This window comes from Dromaius novaehollandiae, chromosome 9 (assembly GCF_036370855.1).
Source record: "Dromaius novaehollandiae isolate bDroNov1 chromosome 9, bDroNov1.hap1, whole genome shotgun sequence".
Taxonomy (NCBI): Eukaryota; Metazoa; Chordata; class Aves; order Casuariiformes; family Dromaiidae; genus Dromaius; species Dromaius novaehollandiae.
In genome coordinates, this window is record NC_088106.1 from 23,642,300 (window position 1) to 23,665,368 (window position 23,069).

A 23,069-nucleotide genomic window follows, 5' to 3' on the forward strand; every position below is an offset into this window, starting at 1 on the left:
AGAGAGTGCCTTTTCTTAAAAGGTGGTAAATTCAGCAGAGGCTTTTTTTTCTTTTATGTAGTTTTCTCTCCTCAAAAAAAAAAGGCTGGAAAAAGATGAGAGATTACCAATAAGACTTCTTAAATCCTGACCGAAACAAAGATTGTCTGCATTTTGTATAAATTGCATTTTTGTAAAGCAAACCTGCTGATCCCTGCTGATTAAAAGCAGTGCTAAGATTGAATTAATGTGAAATTTTTATGTTAGCACCTTAATGTGACTGTTTAGCAACCTGCCCTTCTTGTCAACCCTGAGTTGCCAGCATGATAGAAATTACATTTTTTTTAATGATGAAAACCATCTGGTTATTCTGTTGCGCCAGCAATTTCCAAATTTCATGTGACATGACCTTAGGTCTACCTCAATTCAATTATTGAGGGTAGGGTGAACTGATAGTAATTCTATGGAATTATGTTACTATAAAATGAGTATATATGAGAGCCGAGTAAAAATTCACTGTGAGGTGAAAAAGCTTAATCCCATGCTTCAAGACAGGATTCCATGTGTCATGTTACAGCCTGTTCTTTGCTGTGCAAGTCCGTTGCTCTCCTCTACAGGAGGAGAATTAGCCCTCCTGTTATACAGCTGCGGTTTTGCAGTGAGCTTAGTTTTGGGAAGTCTTGAGAAGGGTAAACCTGCAGGCTCCCTGGCCACTTAATAGGAGGCTGTTAATGTAGCTGGAGCTGTCAGCTCACATTTGGTGTTGGGTATGATCGTGCAGGGACTGAAAAGAAGCGAAGAGTATATCTGCGTGAGGACTCTCTGTTTATCTTGGATTTGTCACATGACATTTAGTGGACAAAGAAACTGTGAGTGAAAAGCTGTCCTTTTTGCCTAGTCACATTCTTGAAGAAGTATAATGATTAATGTCAGAAATTAGATGTTACAGTTATGAAGAAGTTATGAATTTTAATATATTCCTTCACCTGCCACTTGTTCATTTCTCAGTTTTTTACTAAAGAATCTTAGCATTCCTTGGCCTTAAGACCTTTCTTACTGGTATTCTTTTTTACTTTTTTATTAACAATTTAGACTGTAGTCTTTCTGTTACTTAACTAGCCTAGTTTTGTCAGTGCTTATTGCTTCTCATGTTTGCATTAATAGCACAGTTCCTCTTTCCATTGAGGACTATTCTAACTTCACTTTTTGGTATATGCATACCTGTATGTTTGCTTGGTGCCCTGAGAATATGAGTGCAAGTCAGTGGGATGAGAAGTTACTGTTGTCTGTGCATGCCCGCAGTCTGATTAGCAGTACAAAAATACAGTTAGGGAGACTGGGTTTAACATCGGGAGTAGGGATTCCTGCTACACCTATGCAAATTAGCTTTCTCCAAAATGCTGCATGAATTCAATTACAGCTTGAATGATGTTTATTTTTCCTTGTAAAGTCAATTAACAGTGTGTCTTGAACAAACATGCTATTGACTCTTGTTTTGGGTTAATTTCATAGTTTCCTCTTCCTTCCTCATACCTCACCTGGACAACTGAACAGGTTTCACACTTCAGTTATTTTTTTCCATTGAAAGCAAAAGTGACACTTCCGGAAGAAAACTAGCTGGGTGCACTCTCATCACAGAGAAATACCAGGGTTTTTTTTTCCTCTAACTTTTATGCAAATGGATTTGGTTGTTGTTGTTTTGGTTTTTAATAAGAAACAGGAAAAAACTGAGAATAAGAATTTAAATGTCCATTCTGGTTTTAATGTTTTGCTTAGTATGTCATCCCTTGGTATAAGTATTCTTTAGGTAATAACCGGAAGAAATTGAACTGCATGATCCCTAACAATCCCTTCAGAAAAAGCTTCAGCTGCTTTTTTTCATCACAGTGCTGGCTACTTGTTACTACTTTAGCGAGTGTAATTTTTCCCCCGTAGCTAATTATGCTGTCAGTGAACTGCATGTGCAGCTTCCAACCTGCAATTTCTCAAATTTCTTCATGCTGTGCTTTGTTACTGAAGTGTTCTTTGGGTGGACATTTTAATTACAAACATACCCGTCTATGTCTCCTTTATTTAGATACAAATGTGCTTGTGTGTGTACACACAGAGCATGTATATGATGCCTACTGTAGAAGTTTTCACAACTTGTCTTTTGCTCTCCCCACGTCTGCAAAATGCGCCTTTGCAAAACAGTGCCATTTCTCGAGCTGTCCTCACACCGTTACCCATTCAAGAGTTAGATTCTCAGTGTTTCTGCAGTGATTCTGCAGGTTTGGTTCTGCTTCTTACCACCACCAATTAAAATGATTTTTAGTAACATTAATTTTAATGTTTAAAAAAGTGTAATTATTTTAATTTTGTCTGGGAAGAGTGCCCAACTTCAGATGCAAATGCTACTTACATTGCTACCGAATAGAGGCATTAGTCTTACCTGACTTCTTTTCTCTGCTTGTCAGCTCAATTACAGGTTGTCAGTGCCAGAGAATACACACTTGTCACTGGAGTAGAATACACTCCATGTGGACGTGTCAGCACCTGCTCTCGGCAGAGTTCCTGACCTCCTCTTACTGCCATGAAATACCATTTGGTTTTAGAGAAGAGGTTGATCTACATCCAAGATGTCTTATCTCCACTTCTTTCAAATTAATTTGGTTTAATGTATGTTAAATATATGTTTAATGTATGTTCTGTCACTTTGGGTGGGGGAATAAGATGATTAATCATACCTTTGTGTATCTTGTGTGGTTGTTTAGTGATGTCATTTTTTTCTCTCATATCATCTAAATTGGTAACAAATGCATTCTCAGAACAGTTCTGTTTCAGTATACTTTATTTTGCTACTCTAAAGGAAATTACAGTACACCTGGTTTACAAATCTAGGAAGAGGACTTTTGGTTTTTGCTTTTATTTTATTTTATTTTTTCCTATCAGGTTATCTTGTTGCTCACCAAGCTTCTTTCACTTTCCATCTTCTGATGAGCATCTTAAGCTGAATATTCCTGGCGAACTGACTGAACCTTAGATGGTTGGTGTTCCTTTGGTTGCTGGTGAACTTGCTTCCTTTAAGTAGCTTGAAAAATAAGTTATCATTCTACTGATTTTGGTAAGACTGCTGTGCAAACTCCTTTTGTCCAACAGAAGATAGGGAATCAAACAAACAGTAATTCTTATCTGTCGATAGCTCAGTGCTGGGAAAAGATTTATCCTTTATTCATTTCTAAAATGAGTATCAAACTTGTGTTGTATTTTATGAGGTAAAAAATGAAGGCAGCTATCTTTCATTTATTCCATAGAAAAAACTGTGTGTTTATTGGAAATCAGTATGTCTGTGAAAATAAAACTAGCTCTGCTTAGGATTGTTAACCTAGCAAATTTTTAGTAACAGTTTACACTCAGCAGTAGAAAGAAGAGACAGATTTCTTTGGTGAGTTCCTGTTACCTTAAGGTGCATTTTTAAAATAATGGACATTTTCCTGGAACTATAAAGTTTTATAAAGAACTCTATAGTTGATCTTTTTTTTTTTTTTTTTTTAATAGAACAGATGCTCTGTTAATGCTTTGCTGTGAATCTGATGATAGACAGCAATAGTAGTTTTAGTGAGTTGTTACATCTGTGTATTGGGGCAGAAAACATATAGGTTCATAGTAAGTTGTATTATTTCCTTCTTGTTAGTTACTTATCTCAGATTAATTTTAAGTGTTCCTTTTTTAAAAAAAGAACAAAACACCTTCCCCAAATTATGCTGTGTTTGCTCTTTGTTTCTTTGTATTGTATCATTTCTGTTAATCTGTTGACTACAGAGTTTGAGGAATAAGTGGGGAGGTGCTCTGCACGGAGTTTTAGAAAGTAACTGATGATTTTGGCCTTTGCTTTTCAGGGGCACATATGATACCTTCTGTGGAGACTGGCTTGTTTATTTCTTGGTTTGTGTTTTTCATCAGTTTTAAAAATTTTATCTGGAGTTTGAAGTTGTCCCAAGCACCTGGGGAGGACTTGAGGTGTAGGTATTCAATTAGGTGTGGAAACACTGTTTGTTCAACTGGGCCCAAATATTATAGGTTTTCTAAAATTGCATATTTATTAATGGAAACATTGTAAAAATTAGTGTTTTGTTTTGTAGTCTTACCAATCAAATCACCTGGTTTTTTTTCCCTGCTATGCTCTGTGAAACTTTACTAGTATTTTTATATTACTACATCAGTATATTTTGCCACTTTACAAAGTACAAACACATGTACTATATTGAAGCAAGAAAAATACTTTGCTGTAAATATATAGTGGCATAAAATAGATGTGGCAGCCTACTTCAGCAGTACAAGAAAAGCAGCTCAGTCATCAAGTTAAGTATGTCTTCTGCCATAACATTCAAGTGTCTGTCTGATAAATTTCAAGAATTTCCATGATGGAAAGTATGTTATTTCATTTTAAAATTAAGTATTTTCCCCTCATGTTCAAGGATAAATTTAGGCTATTAGTTGACTTTATTTTCTCCTTTGTATTTTTATTTTTTTCATGTCTGATATTGAACTGTTTATCATAAAAAAAAAAAAAAAAAAGTGGGGGGGAATCTAGTTTCTTCAAAATTTAAGTGAGCCAGACTAAAATGTTAATAGTTGTCACTCCTAAACTGTCATTTTCACTTGTGAAGGAAGACAACATATCTTTGTGTTTCATACCAAGCAAGAAAAGATACTGACCTGCACTTGGCTGCTAGCTGAATCTCTCAGCTGTATTTGTGAGAAATTATTTGCATGTGTCCTGTAAGAATTTTACTATATGTCCCATAAAAATGAATGCATCCAAGGCCTCCACTACACACATCGTTAAGACTTACAAGACACGTAATATCTGTTTTCTCTTCTCTCTTCTACTCTTGTTGAAATTACTTATATGTGGTTATAAAGACCTGTGTCTTGGTGGTGAGTTGCAAAACGATTGTAAATAATTATGTGGATGAGTAGTTTGAAATCATTTTTTTCCTCAACTGTAATAAAGTGCTGTTAATTCACTAGACTGACAGCTGTTGATCCTGATTTTTAGATATAACTCAATTTTGTCTCATATTTTGTGGACTCAGAATTGCGCCTGCAATTATTTGCAGGTGCAAACAACAGCATTTGCCCACTTGTTTTTTTGCAGCTGCACTTTGATATGTAGGTCTTTTCTCAACCCTGCTGAAATCAACAGGACCTTTTCTGTTGACCTCAATAAGTATTGGATTGGGCACATAATTTACACTTGCAAGTATTGTAGGCACAAAATTACATCTGCAGAGATGGAGGCAATTCCTCAAAATCAGACCAATTTGCACTTGTCAGTTTTGTCAGAATGTCATTCAATACCTTGCTGTGTTTTTCTTCTCTTATCTAATGGGAGCTATTAGAAACATAGTGGCAGTTAGCCATTGTCAGCTTGCAATGACATGATACATGGTTGCCTTCTTGAAAAGAAAGATTTCTCTAGTCGTTAGAGAAGGTCCACTCCATAGCTCTTACTATGATTAGTCACAAAGATCCTTACCAAGAAGAAACCTCTGTTTCAAGATAGGACTGTCACCAGCTTGTTTGGGTTTTCTATGTGCATATTTATTAGTCAACAAGGCATTTGATTCTCCCTAGCAAATTGCAGTATAATCAGCTCAGGTGGGATCAAAGGTGGAAGGCAAAAATGGTTCTTATAATAGAAATGAAGCGCGTTTTGGGTGGTGGCTGTTGTTTGGGGGTTTTTAAATTCTTTCTACCCTTCCTGCTCACACTTCATTCATGAAACTGTAACAATGTTGGTGGTAGATTTAGCTGGCAGATATCAAATATTTGCAAAAACAGAAGAAAGCCTCAACAAGGATTTACATGTTGATCAGAATAAAAATCTGTATCTGGAAATTTCCAATGCATTATTTACATCAGTTGAACTGGAAGCTTACTGATAACTTGAAGTTGCATTCTAGAAAGTGCTTGAAGTACTTATTTATTCTCAAGTAGAATATTATTTAGAAACATCTACTGTTTTAGAAACTCAGGATTTTACAGATTACCTTTAAAAAAAATGTATGTTAGTACAAGAGGAGAATGATTTGATTTCTCCTGTGTGCTGGAATAGGAAGGATTGTAATTATACAATAATACATACCTTCTCTTTATGGATATCGGTGGGCCTTAAGCTAGAATGTGGCATTATTACTAGTTAGCTATTGACTCTGAAGGGATATGGAATAAAATCTCAGCTTCACTAAGGTGACTAATTGGATTCCTAATAATTCTCAGATGGTCAAATTTATCTGTGGTGTCCAAACAGCTGCTTAATTTGTTTTTATAAAACATCCTGAATCTGTGAGATAAAACTGTAAATATATTATAGTGGTCTAATAATATGCTTGCTTTGAAAAGTGTTGGAGGAACAGGTAGGTTAATCTGAAATGTGGAATGTTTTCTTCCAGCCTGCATACCTTAAAATGAGGCAATCAAGCAGTTTAAATTGGGTCATCCGCGACGTGATCACTTTTCTGTTCCCACGGTTTAATGATGTTCAGATCATGTGACTCAGCTTGTTTGGCTCTGTGGCCTCAAACCTGCAACCGTCAAGGTCAGTGAAAGTGAGGTGACTTGTGTGGGTTCAGAGGCTGGCCTTGCAAGGCCGTACATGCTCACCATGTACCATGCAAGAGTTTCTGGTGAAGAATGGTACTGTACATGATAAGCATGATATGCAGAGAGAGGCTATCTCTATAGGCAAAACAGAACTTTAAGCAAAGTATGTAACTGAAACGACATAAGTGCAGAAAGAATGAAACAAACTGCTACCTTCTCTATATCTTACAACAGTACTGTCCTTCTCCCATCTGTGCCTTAGTCCCTCATCCCATTTTTCTCTGCACAGTTGTGTCCCTGCACATCTCTATTAAGCATTTAATGTATATTTTAGTACATTATTCTGGAGTCAAACTTTCTACAAATAAGATAGATGAAGGGATAGATGCTAGTGGAGAATACCTGGTTGTCTGATTTGCAGACATTCTTGGTATTCCACCCCACAGGCAACTGAATGTACAAAGATGTAACTATTCATTAATCATTGCCTCGTCTTGGTAATTCTGTTCCTTCAGCCAGTTAGAGATGGAAACTGCATCTTTTCAAATAAGTAAGGGAGGAGAACTAAAGGAGCACTGACTTTTTTCATTTACTTTGATGTTTTTTCAGTCACCTGAGTGACTGAGTAGTCACCCTGTATGCCTATCAAATATTTTTGGGGTGAGACTTTCAAATGCATGTGACATTCTTCACTTGTTTTCAAGAGGAGTAGAATTAGGCTTAAACTACCTATTTTAAGGATTTAGCTGTAAATCCCTTATATGAGTGTGTTTTGAAATCCTCAAGTACCTTTAAGGTTTTGTTTGCATTCTGACTTGCATCCTGTGAATGATTACGGAACCTTCCATTATATTGTGGGAATGCAGTAGGAGGTCAGGAGTCTGCGGTGTTTGGTTTGTCCATGAAAGTATCAAAATAAGAGCATGATCTGAGCCATATCCAAACCAAGAGGCGCTGGCCTTTTTTTTTCCACACTGAAGAATCAACTTCTTTGAAGAGCTAAGCTGCAACAGTAGTTCTCATACATACTTGATTGCAGCCCTTAAAGACAGCCATAGCAAAGGACTAAAATTCTCTCTCCCATGTCAGGAAGGATCAGGTCTCAAACACCTGCATCATACTATTTGAGGGAAGAAATTCCTCTTTGCCAGGTACCAGTGTAAAGATAATCTTCTTAAATCCTGCTCATAAAAATGAAGTTTCTTTCTCCTGTTTTAGAAAGCAAGTGACTAAGACAAAAAGGGGGGAAAGCTAATGAATGATAGAAAAGGAATCAAACTTATTTTTTCCCTGGTTTTGAGCAGAACAACAATAGAATAAGTAAAATGAAAAATGGGTAGCTCAACACCAGTAAAAGTAAGTTTTCATGCATAGCATCACTTATTTAGGTTTAGATTCTTTCTTAGAAGATAAAGGAATTGGACATTTATATGGATAGTTTTAATATCTTGTGTTTATCATGATTAATGAATATGCTGTCTTTTAGAGCATGCCTTAAAGCTATTTAGCTTTAATGCACATAAAAAGAACTCAGTAGCAGTTACTATTGAGCTAGCACTGGCTCCTTATTCCTTACATTCCTTGCCTCCATATCAGTCTGTTTTTGTCTTAAACTGCTACTTTAAATGCAGATTTTTTTTTTTAATGTTTGCACAGCATATGGTGCAGTCACATTATGGACCTTGACTAGGACTTCAGGTACTAATGTAAGATGAATATTAAGGCTATTAAGCACTTGGAAGCAAAACACCAATATAGAGAACAAATTATCTTTTGCTGACCTATTCTAGTATTCTTACATTGATAGCTACAGTACTGAACTATATGTTTTTAAAGTTTAATGAAGTAGAGGCAGAATCATAAATAGCCCTGATTTGTAGAAATACTGCCATGGTGCATTTAGCTGACTTAAAAGACTGGGTCTATTTTATTCTTCCTTCCCTAGCCTCAGTCAGGATATCTTAATTTCTTACACTGGAGGGAAAAAAAAATCTTTGTCTCAAAAGTCTGGCTTATTTTCCTTGCAGTATTGATTTCCTGCCTCTAGAGCTGACTTGAGGCATTTAGTGAAGTTGAAATTATAAAGACTCAAGGCCTTTGCCTTGTTTCTGATAGTTGCTGATAGTTGTGGGGTGGGCAGGTGTGTTTTCATATTACTCTTTGATTGTACATTTAATCCCAAGAGAGTGTGCTTGAGCTTCAACTCATCGTTTTTGGCAGACAGGTTTTTCCATGATGATTTGGGCAGGGAGGGATCACCTTTAAAGTCACAACCATCAAGCTAGATCATTGTAAAATAGCTGATGAATTTTAAGGTGGTGTAGAAGTTTCTTTAATGATTAGCAACAGAACGGAGTATTTGATCAATTATCTAATTTGTAAAAGACTGAATATCGCGTCAGGTTTTGGTACATACTGAAAGCATAACAAATGACATAACAGGAATTACCATTACCTTAGCTGTTACAGATAACAAATTAATGTGATACAAGCATTTATCATATTTTCTTCTTAGAAGCACTATGTCAGCATTAATTATGTCAATAGCCTTGTGAGGTGGGTAAGCAAAGCCATTCTGGCTGACGTCTCATCAGAACTGTTATTTCTTATTATTGGATTTAGCAATACAGTTCTCGCTATAGAGAAAGTGAAATGGACTTATGTAAAATTTCAATACAAGCCCAAGACCCCTTATTCAAAACCAGCCAGGAAATGCAATCTGAATTGGCAGATGACGGGTAGGTGTTTCCCTCCTGTGACTGGACTGCTGGCAGCGTGCAGGCTTTGGTGCAGGCTTCGCAGTCCCGGAGGCGTGTTTGAAGGCAGCACTGGCCTTCCAGAGCAGCTCCAGCAGGCAGCAGCTGGGCAGCCGGCAGCACCAGCCGACAGCATGCCCACCCCTCTCTGTTAGTCCTCTCGCCGCCAGAGGTGAGGTGCGCAGCTCTGCTGGCAAGTCGTGTGAGCTTTCTTTGACCTGCTTCAAACAGCTGAGGCTGGTGTTTATGCACCTGTAAAGTGTGTATGAACTCATCTGGCTCAGTGTGTGGCACAGACCAGAAAAGGAGGTTCTGACTGGGGGGACTTGATGAACAACATGTTGGGAACAGCTTGTCGGAAACTTAAAGCTGTGGGGGGAAAATGTGCCTAAACAGCCTTTCTTATACAGTTACCTGCTCAGGTAAAGAGCTCAACTTCTGCTTTGTTCCCCATTGAGGTGCAGAGATTCCTGAATTAATTCACCAGACTCAGCTTACAGAAGCTTTATTATATTTTGAGAGAGCTTGTTACCCAAGCTGGTGTGATATACTTACCAAACCAGTATGCTGTTGTGCTGCTGCCTGCATTAGCAAAGTAAGACATGGGCGATTGAGGCACCAAGTTGTATTAGCTGTCATAGGTCATGTGGAATAAGAAAAAGAGGGTTTAGAAAAAAGATAAAAGGAAAGGAGAGGCAGAAAACAGAGGGGAAGGTTTCAGATAGCCCTGAACAGCATCCTGAGGTGCCTGCTGCTGTAGATAATTTGTGATCAAAAAAAGACACTAATGCTTATCCAGAGATTAAAACGATGAGAGGCAGACACTGACTGCAGTTTAATTACCCTGACTACAGAGACTTCTTAAGAAAACAAACAAAACCGGTGCTGAATATGCCTTCAACCTTATTTGGATACATGGAACAATACTTTCCAAAAACAACCACTTAATGTTATTAATGGTCTGTATGACAAGAAGTTCCAAAAGCTCCTCATTGCCTTCTGATGGGATTTAGGCTTCTCAGTCAATCAGATACAGGTTTCTTAGTCAATTGGATACTTCCAGAAATGTGTTAGAAGTCTGTAAAGGTCTGGGCTAAACATGCCCAGACATGAAAAGGTGTGATCTTTTATTTTCCGCTTTCTTTACCTTCCCCCCTTCCCCCGTTCAAAAAAACACCTTTTGCTAAATCTCTCCCTAAAACTTGCTTTGGGCTCATCTTTGTATATGTTATTGTACTGTTGCTGTACTGAGGACCCTTCGAGGGAGCATGTCAAAGTAGAAAGAGCAATCCTTCAGGATTTTAGATTTGCATAGCTTCCTCTCTGGGAGGTTCAGAAGCTTAAGTTCTGAGACCTCAAGACTTAACAGAAGATTTGTGGCTGCAGTTCTTTAAGAAAAATTGATTCTGTCCTTGACTATATCTGTAATTGACCTAGTTTTATAAATAGCTGGTAAAACAGTTCTTGACTACAAAAAAAAAAAAAAAAAAAAAAAAAAAAGATTTTTTTGCATTATTTACTTTTAAATGTTTATCTGTAAATGACAGCATATACTTCTAAAACTCTACTAAGATTTAGTTAGATTTATTATTACTTTGATTTGGGGGAGCTTCATAACTACATTTCATTTTCTCTGCCTGGCCTAGTGCAGTGATATAAAACTACTGTAGGCATAAAACTCCCTTTGTATTGGGTTAAATTTCATTAGATAGTCAAGATTTTTTAAAGCTTTCTAGGTAATGCAGACTGAAAGAATTCATTACTTCAGGACCATATGTTTTGTTGGTGTTTTGCTGCCTCACATGTACACAAAATTAGAATGGTGAACCCAACTTATAAGTCAGATAAATTATGTTGTCAATTGTTTTCAGACTAGACCCTCTCCCCATGGAGCTTGACTCTTTCTTTAGAGGTACCAGGATAGTGCAAAGCTAATGCCATTACTGGCATAAAAATCTCTAGTTATGGGTGGAGTTTCAAGGACTTTAATTCCATCCATCTTTTCTGTGAAGTGCCCAGTTTGATCTGACAGAGAGAGGAAAGGAGCTTCGAGTTGTTGCATAATATGCAAGCTCCTACTCTATGCGGTGCCCTCCATACTTGGGCATAATTCCCTTTAGAGCTGCATGGCATGCACTGCCCTGGGGCACTGGCTACTCCTGGATGGTTAATTCAGTCCTTACACATAGCCCGGAACAGTGTGGAAATTTTACAGAGAAGCTTTTTGCACATCACTCATTTGTCTAAAACAACTGTTAGATACAAAGCTGAGAACCAGTGGATGGATGTCCATCTTGTGGAACACTGCAAGCTATTTCTGTCCATGCGTTGGGTCTCTATATGCTGCTATTAAGTATTAGCTCGGGTCACAGAGCAGTCTGCCTGGAACATCCAGGAGCATTTTTGTTGTTCGATTTTGCTGCTCCTTGTGGCCCATGAGTGGCATGCGTATTTGCATAAGACTCTATCTGCAGGTCTTTGAGTAACTGCTTGAATTTGTCTTGCAGGATTAGAGTAGGCTTCAGTGGAAAAATATCAGGCTATTTTTAGGTCGTCTTATGTACCGTGATGAATACAGACATTTTAGATTGGATCAGTGGATGAGTACTATGGAAACCCTAGAGTACAAAGCTTGGAGCTTTGGAGGAGGAGCGTTGACAAACGGTGCATGTTCCCTTAACTGAGAGGGCTGATGCTTTTCAGTGTGTCCTCCTTTACAGTGTTTGTAATTCGGGAGGGATTCACAGTGAAATGTTCATCCTCTAGGATGGGCTATGATTGACTTATAACAAAAAAAAATCATATTGCAAGTTAGAGAAGGAAATTTAACATAGCCTAAAAAGTAAAAGCATCTGAAGTTCTTTGTGCTGTTGTTCACCCTCATTAATTCCAGCCAGGTAAGAAGACCAAAGCTACTTTGCTGTATATACAATAGGTAATTTTGTCAGTGTTGTGACTTTCTGAAGATATAATTTTTTTCTCCACAAATATGCGGTGCTTGTAAGCATTTGAATGGAATGACTTTCATAATGCTGAGTGTCTCTATGTGGTTATTACTGGCTACCCTCAAGATATGGTCCTTTTATACCTTGGCTGATGCAACTCAGCAAGTCATTCTGCTTTGCTGTGTTCTTTTTTGTGTTTTCATAAAGCTCTTTCCCTGTTCACAGCTGTGAAGGATATAGCCTTGGAATTAGTCCAGTGGCTGTTTACATTATGAGATGATGTGGTTTTCACCAAGAGCGTGCTGATGATGAAGTTAATACACAGTGTGTTTGGTCTCTGCTTCCTCCTGTCTCAGCCTTCAAAAAATCAGTCAAAATTTGATTTGCTTTTAGTTGCAGTAATTAGGGTGCTGAACGTATAATTTTTAATTATTACTGTTTGTTTGGAAATGTCACTCTTCAAAATAAACTAGGTAGCAATGCCAATCTATTTAAGTGTTATTAATATGTGAGGCATCAATCACAGAAGGCTGCTCCCCTAGCTAACATGCAGAAGAAGGAGACCACAACAGCGCCGTTGGGTTGAAAAGCCTGGTCCTTGACATCCAGCTCGGTAACTCTGTAGGGTTGCTAATTGAGCTTGCCACAGAAAATGACTTAAAACTCCCCACTATTTGGTAGTTTGGTAAAGGCTGGGCTGATGCAGAGTAGAGACTGAAATTTTTAAATCTAACCAGGAGTTATACAAAAGAAGCAACATTTTAAACCAAAATGCTGTGTCAATTTCAGCTGTAAATGTAACATGGCAACATACTGACTTACAGTAGATACCTCTCTGAAATGCTTTTAATGTACTCACCACTGTTATCTGCCACTTGATTTGGAAAATGACATTTGCTTGACGAAAGAAAAATCCTGTAAGATTATGTAATACTTCAAGAAAACTGAACAGAAAAGTTTTAGGCTGTCTGCTGTTCTGTACACCAGTGCTAGGAACAATCTTGGGTTTCCATTTTCGGATGAAACCAGTATGTATTTATATTCCTGAACAATTTAAAAAGTACATTGTAGTACTTACAGGAATGGAGAAGACAACTCTTGACCCTTTTTAGGAATGTAGCAAAAGGTATTAGGGGAGAGCCAGGGTGTGACAGAGTCAAGAAGCCTCAGTGTGCTGAGGGAGGATAAACTGTTCAAGGTATGTGTACCTGGTAAACTCTGCACTCTCTGGTAAGGATGAGTCAGAATCTGTTCAAATATGCAGTCAGTTACTCTTCGTGTCTGCACAAGTGCACGCTTTCAGCTCTGTGCTTTTCCAAAGTCCTGGTACTTTATGCTAGGGACATGCCTCAGTCTGCTGAGTGCCTCAACACAGAGCAAGTTCTCATACTCTGATGGATCGGGAACAGTGGCAGCGCTGTACTACACCAGCAAACTGCCTGTTACCTCTGTCATGGGTTTTTCACAACATCAGGCATATGCAGTTTCCAGGTTCTGACTCCCCATCCCATGAACCAGGCAGAGGACAGTGAGGGGAACCTGCCCTGCTGGGCAGACTCGGGGGAAGACGCTATCACATAACATAACTTTTTTGTCCTCACTGCTTTGCATATGCTCAGACTGGGCAGTGGAGAAAAAGGCACAGTGAGGAGCAGTCTTACTGAATTCAGTATGTGGTATAAGGCTTTTCAGGTACACAAGACCAGAGGTACAAGTACAGGTGATTACTTCAGGCCTTTTTCGTTTCACAGTTCCCGAGTTCATTGTTTCAAATTTGGCTGCCAAAATGTAAAAGGCCTCCTTAAGAGGTTTCAGTCACAGTACAATTCAGAGCAAGAAATTCAGTGACTTGTATTTTTTTTCCCTGGCTGGCTGATGGAAATTTTGGAAAAATGGTTAGTAATATATCAGCCAGTTTGATTACAACAAATGCAAAGTGGATGAACCTTAGGTTGAACTGTCTCTACAAGCTGTCCCTACAGCTTGTCCTTTTAACTGGCTCAGAGAAGTGTGAGGTTAAATACAGACTGCTGTAGGTTGCAGATGGAATCTGCAGTGACCATTTAAGCATGCCTTTTTCCCTGTTTCTAATTTGAAATTAACACAGCACTGCTTTTCCTGTTTCTTACTATGCGCAGTTAAACTTATGTGTGGAGGGTACCAGGCTGCCTTCCTGGGGCAGAACTAATCCAATAACTTACAAGTCAAACAGATGTTTCTGTTTTTCAGGCCAGGTGTAATCTTATGAACCATTTTTTCTTCTTCCCTGGAGTAAATGCTAACTGGGCTCATGGCCAAAAATTTAATTACTGTTTTTTTCTTCTAGATGTGTGGAGTGTCAGCTTACATCAGACTTCCTCTCTTTTAGGAAGAATATGATGCGTAGACTCATACTTCCAGCAGAAAATGATTACTAGTCACTTTAGTTTTACAAGAATGTTTGCAGAGTTGTATGAATGTGTTTGGGATCACTGGAACAGCTGAACTAGTGTTTTTGGTGATAGAGGAAGATGTGTGGTATATATTCTAAAGGAAAGCTGTTTCACTGTGTTAATACTATTCTCTGCTTACCCAGGGCTTAATTCATCATTTCTTTACTCAGGTTTTACACTGCAGATCAGGTCTGGTCTAGGAAAGTGAAACATCAGGACTACAGACTTGTGAGAAATACTTTGAGACTTATGAGGTTACTCTTTTGGAGGGGGTCTGCATTCTCCTGAGAATCATTCTTCCTGGTAACATGTGTTTCTGTTTCTGTATTAGCATCCAAAGTACTGACCGAAGTATTGAAATGTAGGGAAACAGGAATGGTACTTTAGGGATCGTTGTTAGATCTGGATTTATAAAATGTCTTGTGACTTACCTGGAAGGGGAAAATGGTGTGCTAGAGAAACTTATAGAAGACATTAAGTGGGGAGTAACTATGCACCACTGTCAAGCCATACAGAAGTTAGAATAGGGACAAATGACAACAAAGGCCCACAAAGTACGCCAAACAAAAATGTTGCCTGTGGGGACTACAAGTGTTTATCTCTCTTCTCCCTGTTGCCCCACAAATAACTAAAAATTAAAATGTATTAGACCAAGTTCTATCAACTTTGCAGGCAGAAACAACTGCCAGCAGTAGAAAGAATAATTTAATTTCCTGAATACTGAAGGCCAAATCTTTGCTACAGGACTTTTCTTGGCAGAGCTCTGGTGGTCAAAGAAAGAAGAGTTTTGAACTCTGACCATCTTAGCTCCGCATGCAGAAGCATTGAATAAAGTATTAATTATATTAGCCAAACTGCCTTTTGCCAATATTGCTTATTTGGTTGGAGAGAGGAAGGATTTGCTGCAACACCTGCAACACTCATGTGGCAATAGTGCTGCAGGTATGGATATTTCAAGGGTATGGTTACATGGGCAGAACTGAACACCAAAGAGCTAGTATTGTTATATTGGCAAAACGATTCTTGTGCAGACATGGCCTTTATCAGTTTAGAAATGGATTTTAGGTGGTTTGAATCACAGCTATTTGTAACTAATTTTACATAACAAAGTAAGCTTTCTAAATTAAAATCCTGGTTGTGCTGGGCTCTGAAGTTCCGTGGGGAGAGAGGGAACTTTCAGAGGCTGATTCGGAGTTTGGCTGCTCTGGATAGCTCTAGAGGCATCTTTGTCTTTACTCACTGGTCAGCCGCTTCAGGTAGGAACGTGAAGTTGGCTAGTGTGAAAGTGCATGTGTATACTGAAAGCCAGAGATGTAAATATGGTTCATTTTAGCTAGCAGATGCACTCTCTTAGTACCTAACTTGCTACTTCAGTGTAGGTAGTGTCTTGTGTCTGTCAGTTAAGGGAGGATTGCACCTACTTGTTTGTGCTAGTAAAGGAGGAGTGGGAGAAACCATAAAGATGTGGGATGATATATAACCTTCAGCTATATGACCTTCAGCCTGTTGAGTTTAGTCTTAATGACAAACCTACTGCCTGTATTTATGACATTTTTAACTACTTGGAATCTTAGCAAATGTTTTCTAAATGAGAAAGTACAATTTTGAAAGGTTACTGGCGTTACTAGAGGTACTCAGTTGTCAGAGTACCATGGCATGATAGTGTTTTATGTGCAAGAAAATTCACTGCCTGTACCAAAATATATTTGCAGCATGTGTGGCATTTCAAAATGTCACTAAGTAAAGTCAGGTCTGTAAACATTTCTAAGTAGATTTTCATTCCTTGGCTATGTATATGCTTATTGTTTGAACACTGACAATGGAAACGACTATGTGTTTTTATTACAGTGTAACTTGATTAATTACAGCTGGCTGGATAATAAATTACAAGTACCAAGATACCTGAACACTGAAATGCTCCTAGGGGAGAAAATTCTGAATGATGACAGAATTAAATGTTACATTTTCTGATTTAGATTGTTATGATGCAGATGCTAATGCTGCCAGTGTTCATTAAAACAAATTGGAAATAATGCACATAGAAAGTTCTCAGTGAAAGTCAGAATTACCTTAGTGGCAATTTTCATGGCCGTATGTATCCATTCTAAAGGACCTTTAAGATCTCCGTAGCTAACTATAAAATTAGGAAGTGAAATAAATTGCTTTTTAATAAGCACCTTCATTTCTTTGAAAAATGAAAGACAAAATCTTCAAGGTATTTAAGATGGAAATGCTGATTCTTCCCAAAGCATTTCTTTACTGTTTAAACTTAAATTCTGTGTAAAGATGAAAAATACTGAGGATCTCAAGGCATTGTGATGTGGTTTGGATCCATGACCATTTTGTATTTGTGGAAAGGGTTGAATAATAATAATTTTTTAAAAAGTCCACAATCTTTTCACCTGCCTCTCTGAGGCATAGACGTCATCATGAAGAGTCTGGCCTCTTGGGACAGTGGCAGTGTCTGACATGCGCACAGCCTACATTGGGTCCTGTTTTCATGAGGTCTGACGCGTTATTTTATTTTAAAATTGAAAGCATCCCAGCTATAGTGAACATTGGCAGTACTATCAAGCAGTCCAGTCCATTGTAGAAGGCACACTAGATAACTCACATATTGTGAAAAGGGAGCCTAGAGCTCTGCAACTTTTCACTGTTCTCTTATAGCTAGATGCTAGGCTGTACCTCAACTGCTGTGTTCATGGAAAGCAAATATGGAAATGTGGGCTCTTTCTCAGTGATAGGAATCCCGTGTTGTTGGGGTTTTTTTTGAAATGCTTATTAAATAACTTTAGAACTTGCCACTCCTTAGAAAGAGAACGAAGATAAGGGTGTGTAGTCCAGAAAATGCTGCATTCATTCCTAGTCAAGAGTCAAAAGAGGGGTCCAAAGCAGTTCATGTAGTGGTTTCCATTAAAATCTTTATGCTTTGCCTTATCAGATAATTAATGGTACTGTGCTATTCCCCATGCCAAATATAATTCAATAATGATAATTAGTCATGGAGTAAAACTGCTCAGTTTCAATGGCAGCACTATAGAATGAGGCAATGATCTGTTTAATGTATGATACCAGTAAACTGCGAGGTATTAAAATAAATGCCATAACTCTCTGGCTCTTCAGTGGTACACAAAATGATAGTGTACCACTTGTGGCAAGTCTTCCATACACTTCAATTTCAATATAATTTCAGCAGCTATGGCCTTGGAAAGTGCAGAAGTTAGAGATCAGTGTTTTTATCCTCCATGGTGCCTAGAATGCAGAGTTCGAGGCAGAACATGCTAATCTCGAGCTCATGCTAATCTCGAGCTTCTGTGATTTGGTCATGCCCCCCAAAATCATGTCAGAACTGAAAGGCTGGATGGTTAGGAAACCTGGATGGTAATGTGTCACAATCATCATGTACTGGGACACGTTGCTCCTTCAGTGAGAAACTTTTCGCTCATTTTCTGGGGTCTTAGTAGATTGTTAAAAAAACATGCCTTAATAGCAAAACAAATCTAAGTTCTGCATGTATAGTTTAACTTTTTTGTCTGCTTTGTTTCAGCCATTCCTAATAGAATAATCAGTTTTATGTTTGAGTTTATTAGTGATAACAGCTAATGCCTTAAATGGTTTCCCTCCATGAATAAGTTAACTGAACTATATTGCTTTGATGTGTACATGTAGTTAAGTTTTATAATGAATTCACTTTCGAATAAGAAAACTGATTTTAGAAAACAATAATTTTACTTATCTGTCTTTCTTCAAAGGAACTTAATTTCACGATAATTCAATTATGTAACCACACTTATTCATCGTTTAATGTTATTAGAGTAAATCTTTCTAAAAAATTTGATAACTTTCTTAAGTGTTGCTAATGATTTTAACTATATTTTTTTAAAAAAATTCTTATTTAGCCAGTACTTATAATGAGTACATGTTAAGAATATTTTCAGGTGTTTTGTTTTTTCATTTTTCCATTTAATTTTTGCTTTCTTTTGTTAGGAATTAGGTCTAAAAATGTGTCTGCTAAGATCAGTTGGCTTTTACCTATCTATCATATATTCTTTAGTTATTTTTTGTAGGATTTTGAGACATTTGTGCTATAACCCTGCAAAGGACATACGTGGATATAGTCTAACTACTGTGAATCAACTTAATTACTGTTAGGGCAGCTAGCATATGAGTTGAGACATGTGCCTCTTTATTTAGGATCAGAACTTAACTTTCAGGTTTTAACATTTATTTTAGGAAGAACTGCTTATGATGATTTTTGGTTATACAGGCTAGGTATAAGGGAACTGTGTGAGCAGGAAAATGGCCCATCTCAGTTTCTCATTAAATATGATTCTTGAGGTGAAGTTGTTCTATAAAACTCTGGTGTTGAGCTGAAATTCTGAAAAGCAGTGATTGCCTGCATCTCACCAGGAACTAGAAGACATGTTGTGGGATAGACACAAGCTAGACTTAAAATATGCCCAGACTCTGTCACTGATTGCTTCTCAATTTGAAAAACCACAGGCAAGAGCTGACTCTCGTCAGCTGGTATATACAAGCTGGTATTGCTTGGTAGAAATCTGATGGTAGCATCAAACTAGATGCCACTGTCAGAAAAAATGGCAGTAATGCAGGTACCAAGCACTCTTGTTGCATATTGTAGCAACAGCAGCACTGAAAGCTGACTTCCTTCTGTGCTGTTACCAGTGGGATTGCTAACCCTGAGGTTTAGAAACCTTACAGCAAACTACATCTAATTTTTCAGTTTGCAGATGTATTTGCCTGTGTGTCTCTCTGAGGGTGTTAAAAGCTGTTAGATGAAGCCTTTGTTCTCAGTTAGGTGAGGCAGTTTAGTGGTGTAAAACAAAGCCAAAGAAGTATCAAAGCATTTTCATGAAAAAACACTGAAAGATTTAGTAACTAGTGTTTATAAAAGGTAATTTATGTGCCTCATTTATATTGCAGCATGTTACAATAGAATATGGCAGGCCTTTGCCAGGAGGAAGAAGCTTGGAGAAGAGTCCACCTCCTTTTCTGATGAAGAGCTAATTGCAACCAACAGATGGGAGAGCTAATTGATGCTAAGGTAATGAATAAATCTTGGGCCATATTTTGCCCCAATTCCTTTTACTCTAGAGAGAATGACCACAAAAAATGTGAGGGCCTGACTGAGAATGGTTAATACAGCTCTTTGACAGAGAGAAGGATCTGGTTGCTGTACTTAGCTTTTCTTCTTTCTCTTCACCTGTGACAACTTAACTATTCATATTCCTTATTAGTTATGTAGTTATTCCAAGTGATTTCTTTTTTTTCATTTTCTTTAAGCAGCTGTCTACTAAGAATCAAGATAATCCTTTTTTTCTCTCCTGACTTGTTTAAAAAAACACTGAATTCAGTGTCTTATTAAAGATTTTAATCTTTAAGAGCAGTTTCTATCTGATCTTAAGATTTCTGCTGTCTGTCTCTCTCTTCTCTCTTCCTTTGTGATGATAAAGACAGATTCTTTTTGCTTCACCATTTTATTTTGTGAAGGTATCTTAAATGAACCCTCTTCATGCTTCTCTGCATTGACAGGAGTATGGTTAATGAAGTCTGTGCACTGCTGTAGTGAAGTCAGCTTTGAATTTGAGACTGGAAGGGGAATGAGAATTTCTCTATATTACACACACACATGCACATGCACACACACACACAAAATGAATATGAGGATCCAGGAGTGAGCCTTGCTTATACACCCACCACTGCTGCTGCTAACCTAAGAGAGGAGTCATGCCTTAGCTATATCAGTCTTCGGGGATTGTCCCTAAAGTGGACCTCACTTTCATAGAAGATCTATTTAGTGTTGTAGTTGCACTCAGAGATGCAGCTGACATGAAAAGAAACCTGAAGATTTCAATATTTTGAGTTTTTCCTCTAACCCCTTGTTGACTTTTCCCATTTTCACAAATTGCAGGAATTAACGTGATTTGAACAGTGATAAATGCGTGTTCCAAACTTAGAGTAAGCATTGGCCCTGCTTTAGGAGTCAGGATAGTAGTTATTATTTTACTAATATTTTATTTTCCAGAATAGATGCTCATGGACTCAACGCTCCATTCATTTGAAGTGCTGTCAATGGTAATGTTTTAGACATTAAAGGAGCACTGCAGGATTTTGTAATTGCTGGAGAAGACGGGTAGATAAGAATTAATCAGACCTGCTAGTTAAGTGATAACAAAGTATACAAAATATTAATGAGCTGTTGGCCAACTAGCACTGTGATAGCTTAGTTTTGAAGAAAACAGAAAAAATACAGAATAATAACAAATGATATTAAAGAAGAAGTGTTACGTTTAGGATAAAGAGATTTGGTTTGACAGCTGAACTTTCAGTCTGACAGTTTTTCTTATCATATTCTGTCATAAAATTTTAATCTTGACTATAACCAGTGGATTGCAATTTAGAATTTCGATCTATATTGATTTTAATGAGCACTCAAAGTCCTGTTTATAACTTAACCTTTCTTTTCCACTTTGCTGAAGTACCCCCAGGTTAGCTAAACTCTGTTAGTACTTATTTTTGGTATTAGTATTACTACTATTACTATTGAGTTTTTCTATATCAAGTTCTGTAGAACTTTGTTTCTGTTAGGCAAAACCAGTCTAAAAATGGAAAAACAGAACTTGGGGGGCAGAATCGTGAACAGATTCACAGCAAGGAAAGAGAAATGCTTGGGGATCATCCTCCCTTTTCTTTACCATTGGCTCTAGAAAATCGAAGCTGATTTTGACTTTTTTGTGTATACACAATTGACAAAATATGCTTTTAAACTCTTTTCCTGAACACGCTGCCTGTGTGAATTGGCTTGGGGAAAAGCAAGGCTGCTCACAGCATTAGGGTTTGCCAGAGCAAACCTCAATTAGGTAATATTAAATACATATTTAAACCAAGGTCTTACACAGCCAACACAACTCGTCTTGGTTATAGATTTTTCAAGAACAAATACTACAGTCTCTTCTGTTTAGTAACTATACTCCAAATTAGAGCTTTTTATGTAGTAAAGTGTCAAATGTTGTATTGCAGAGGATCAATGGTAGAATCCTTGTTCTGTTGGAGCTTCTGTAGATCATTTCTGTGACTTTGGGAGGACTAGAGTTTAAAGACTCCCAATTGAATGAACATGTTTTCCTTCGAGAAATAGATGCAAGATTCAGACAACATAAATACTGTGGTCTGAATTCAACTGGGCAGACTTTGCCAGATCTTTGTGGTTTGGCTCATTACTGGAAGAAATACTACTAGTATCTTGCATCTGGAAATTCAGTAGCGGGGGGTTTCTCCTCTGCATCCTTCCATTTATAATCAAGTGCAAATCACAAATGAACATTATATAATGCATCATGAAATGTACAGCTTTGTCCTGCTGATAATGTGTCAAGAGAGTAGTTCATTAAAAATCTCAAGCTTGAAAAGAGATCGGCAATGGTGGACTTTTTTGCAGGGTTCCAAGATTACAAACCTGTAATTGTATGTTGTTATATGCGATAAAATGATAGTCTGGCTTGCTTGTTTCTTCTGTAGAATTACAGGAAATATGATTTTTTTCTCCTGTATTTCTGTAAATCTGGAAAGTGCATTTTATAAAAACAAAATTTAGTTAAGACGGACTCTAGATAGTTGACTGATTTTTTTTTTTTAAAGTTCTTTCTTGTATTTCTTGGAATGCCATATTTGACAATGATCCTGCATCACTTCCCTTTAGAGGAGAGGAGACAGTTTAACATGGAAGAAAAACTAAACCTAAAAAGTTTCTTAAAAAAAAATAGCTGAAGTGTTGGCAGTTGGTTTGACTTCAGTTGCATATGATATAAAAACAGTTACATGGCCAGCCATCAGCTCACAGTGTGATCTCTATAATATACAGAAATTAGATATAGAAAAAAGAGTTTCTATGGAGTATGAAAAGAGATTCTTAGAACAGGTGCTGAGATTACCTGGTTTGAATAAGCTGTAGGCTCCCTGAAGACTTGTTTTCTAATGGTAGTAAATGTTAAAGTGCTGTCTTGCTGAGTTTCACTAAGCAGTTCAGTTGAAAAAGTTTCAATTTAGTTTTAGTTCAGGCCCACAATGTGTGTTTCTAATGGATTCTTCCTTTGATAAGTTGGTTTTTACTTTGAGAGGAGCACCTCGTGCATGGCAAACAAAAGTGAAGGCACTGGAGAAATGGGTCTTTATGCAGAGAGAACTTGATTTTTGTGAACAATGTTTTGTAGCAATGGCTTTCTCTTATCTGTAGCCAGTTAGATCAATGTCCATATTTCAGTAATTAAATCTCGTTGTTTAGTCTTTTAAATCTAATTTGGGCTGTTTTTCAAAGAATATGGCTCCTTTGTCTGACATCTGGATATTTA

The 23,069-nt window shown here is 37.5% G+C and overlaps 1 long non-coding RNA gene across 1 annotated transcript in view; it reads left to right on the top strand.

Moving 5' to 3' along the window:
• The first annotated feature begins 648 nt into the window (after positions 1-648).
• The window catches only part of LOC112988905 (uncharacterized), a 35,022-nt gene continuing 12,601 nt past the window's right edge, over positions 649-23,069 (top strand). The window contains exons 1-2 of the long non-coding RNA XR_003260654.2: positions 649-848; positions 19,645-19,765. This is a non-coding gene — a long non-coding RNA (uncharacterized LOC112988905). The remainder of the gene's footprint in view (positions 849-19,644; positions 19,766-23,069) is intronic.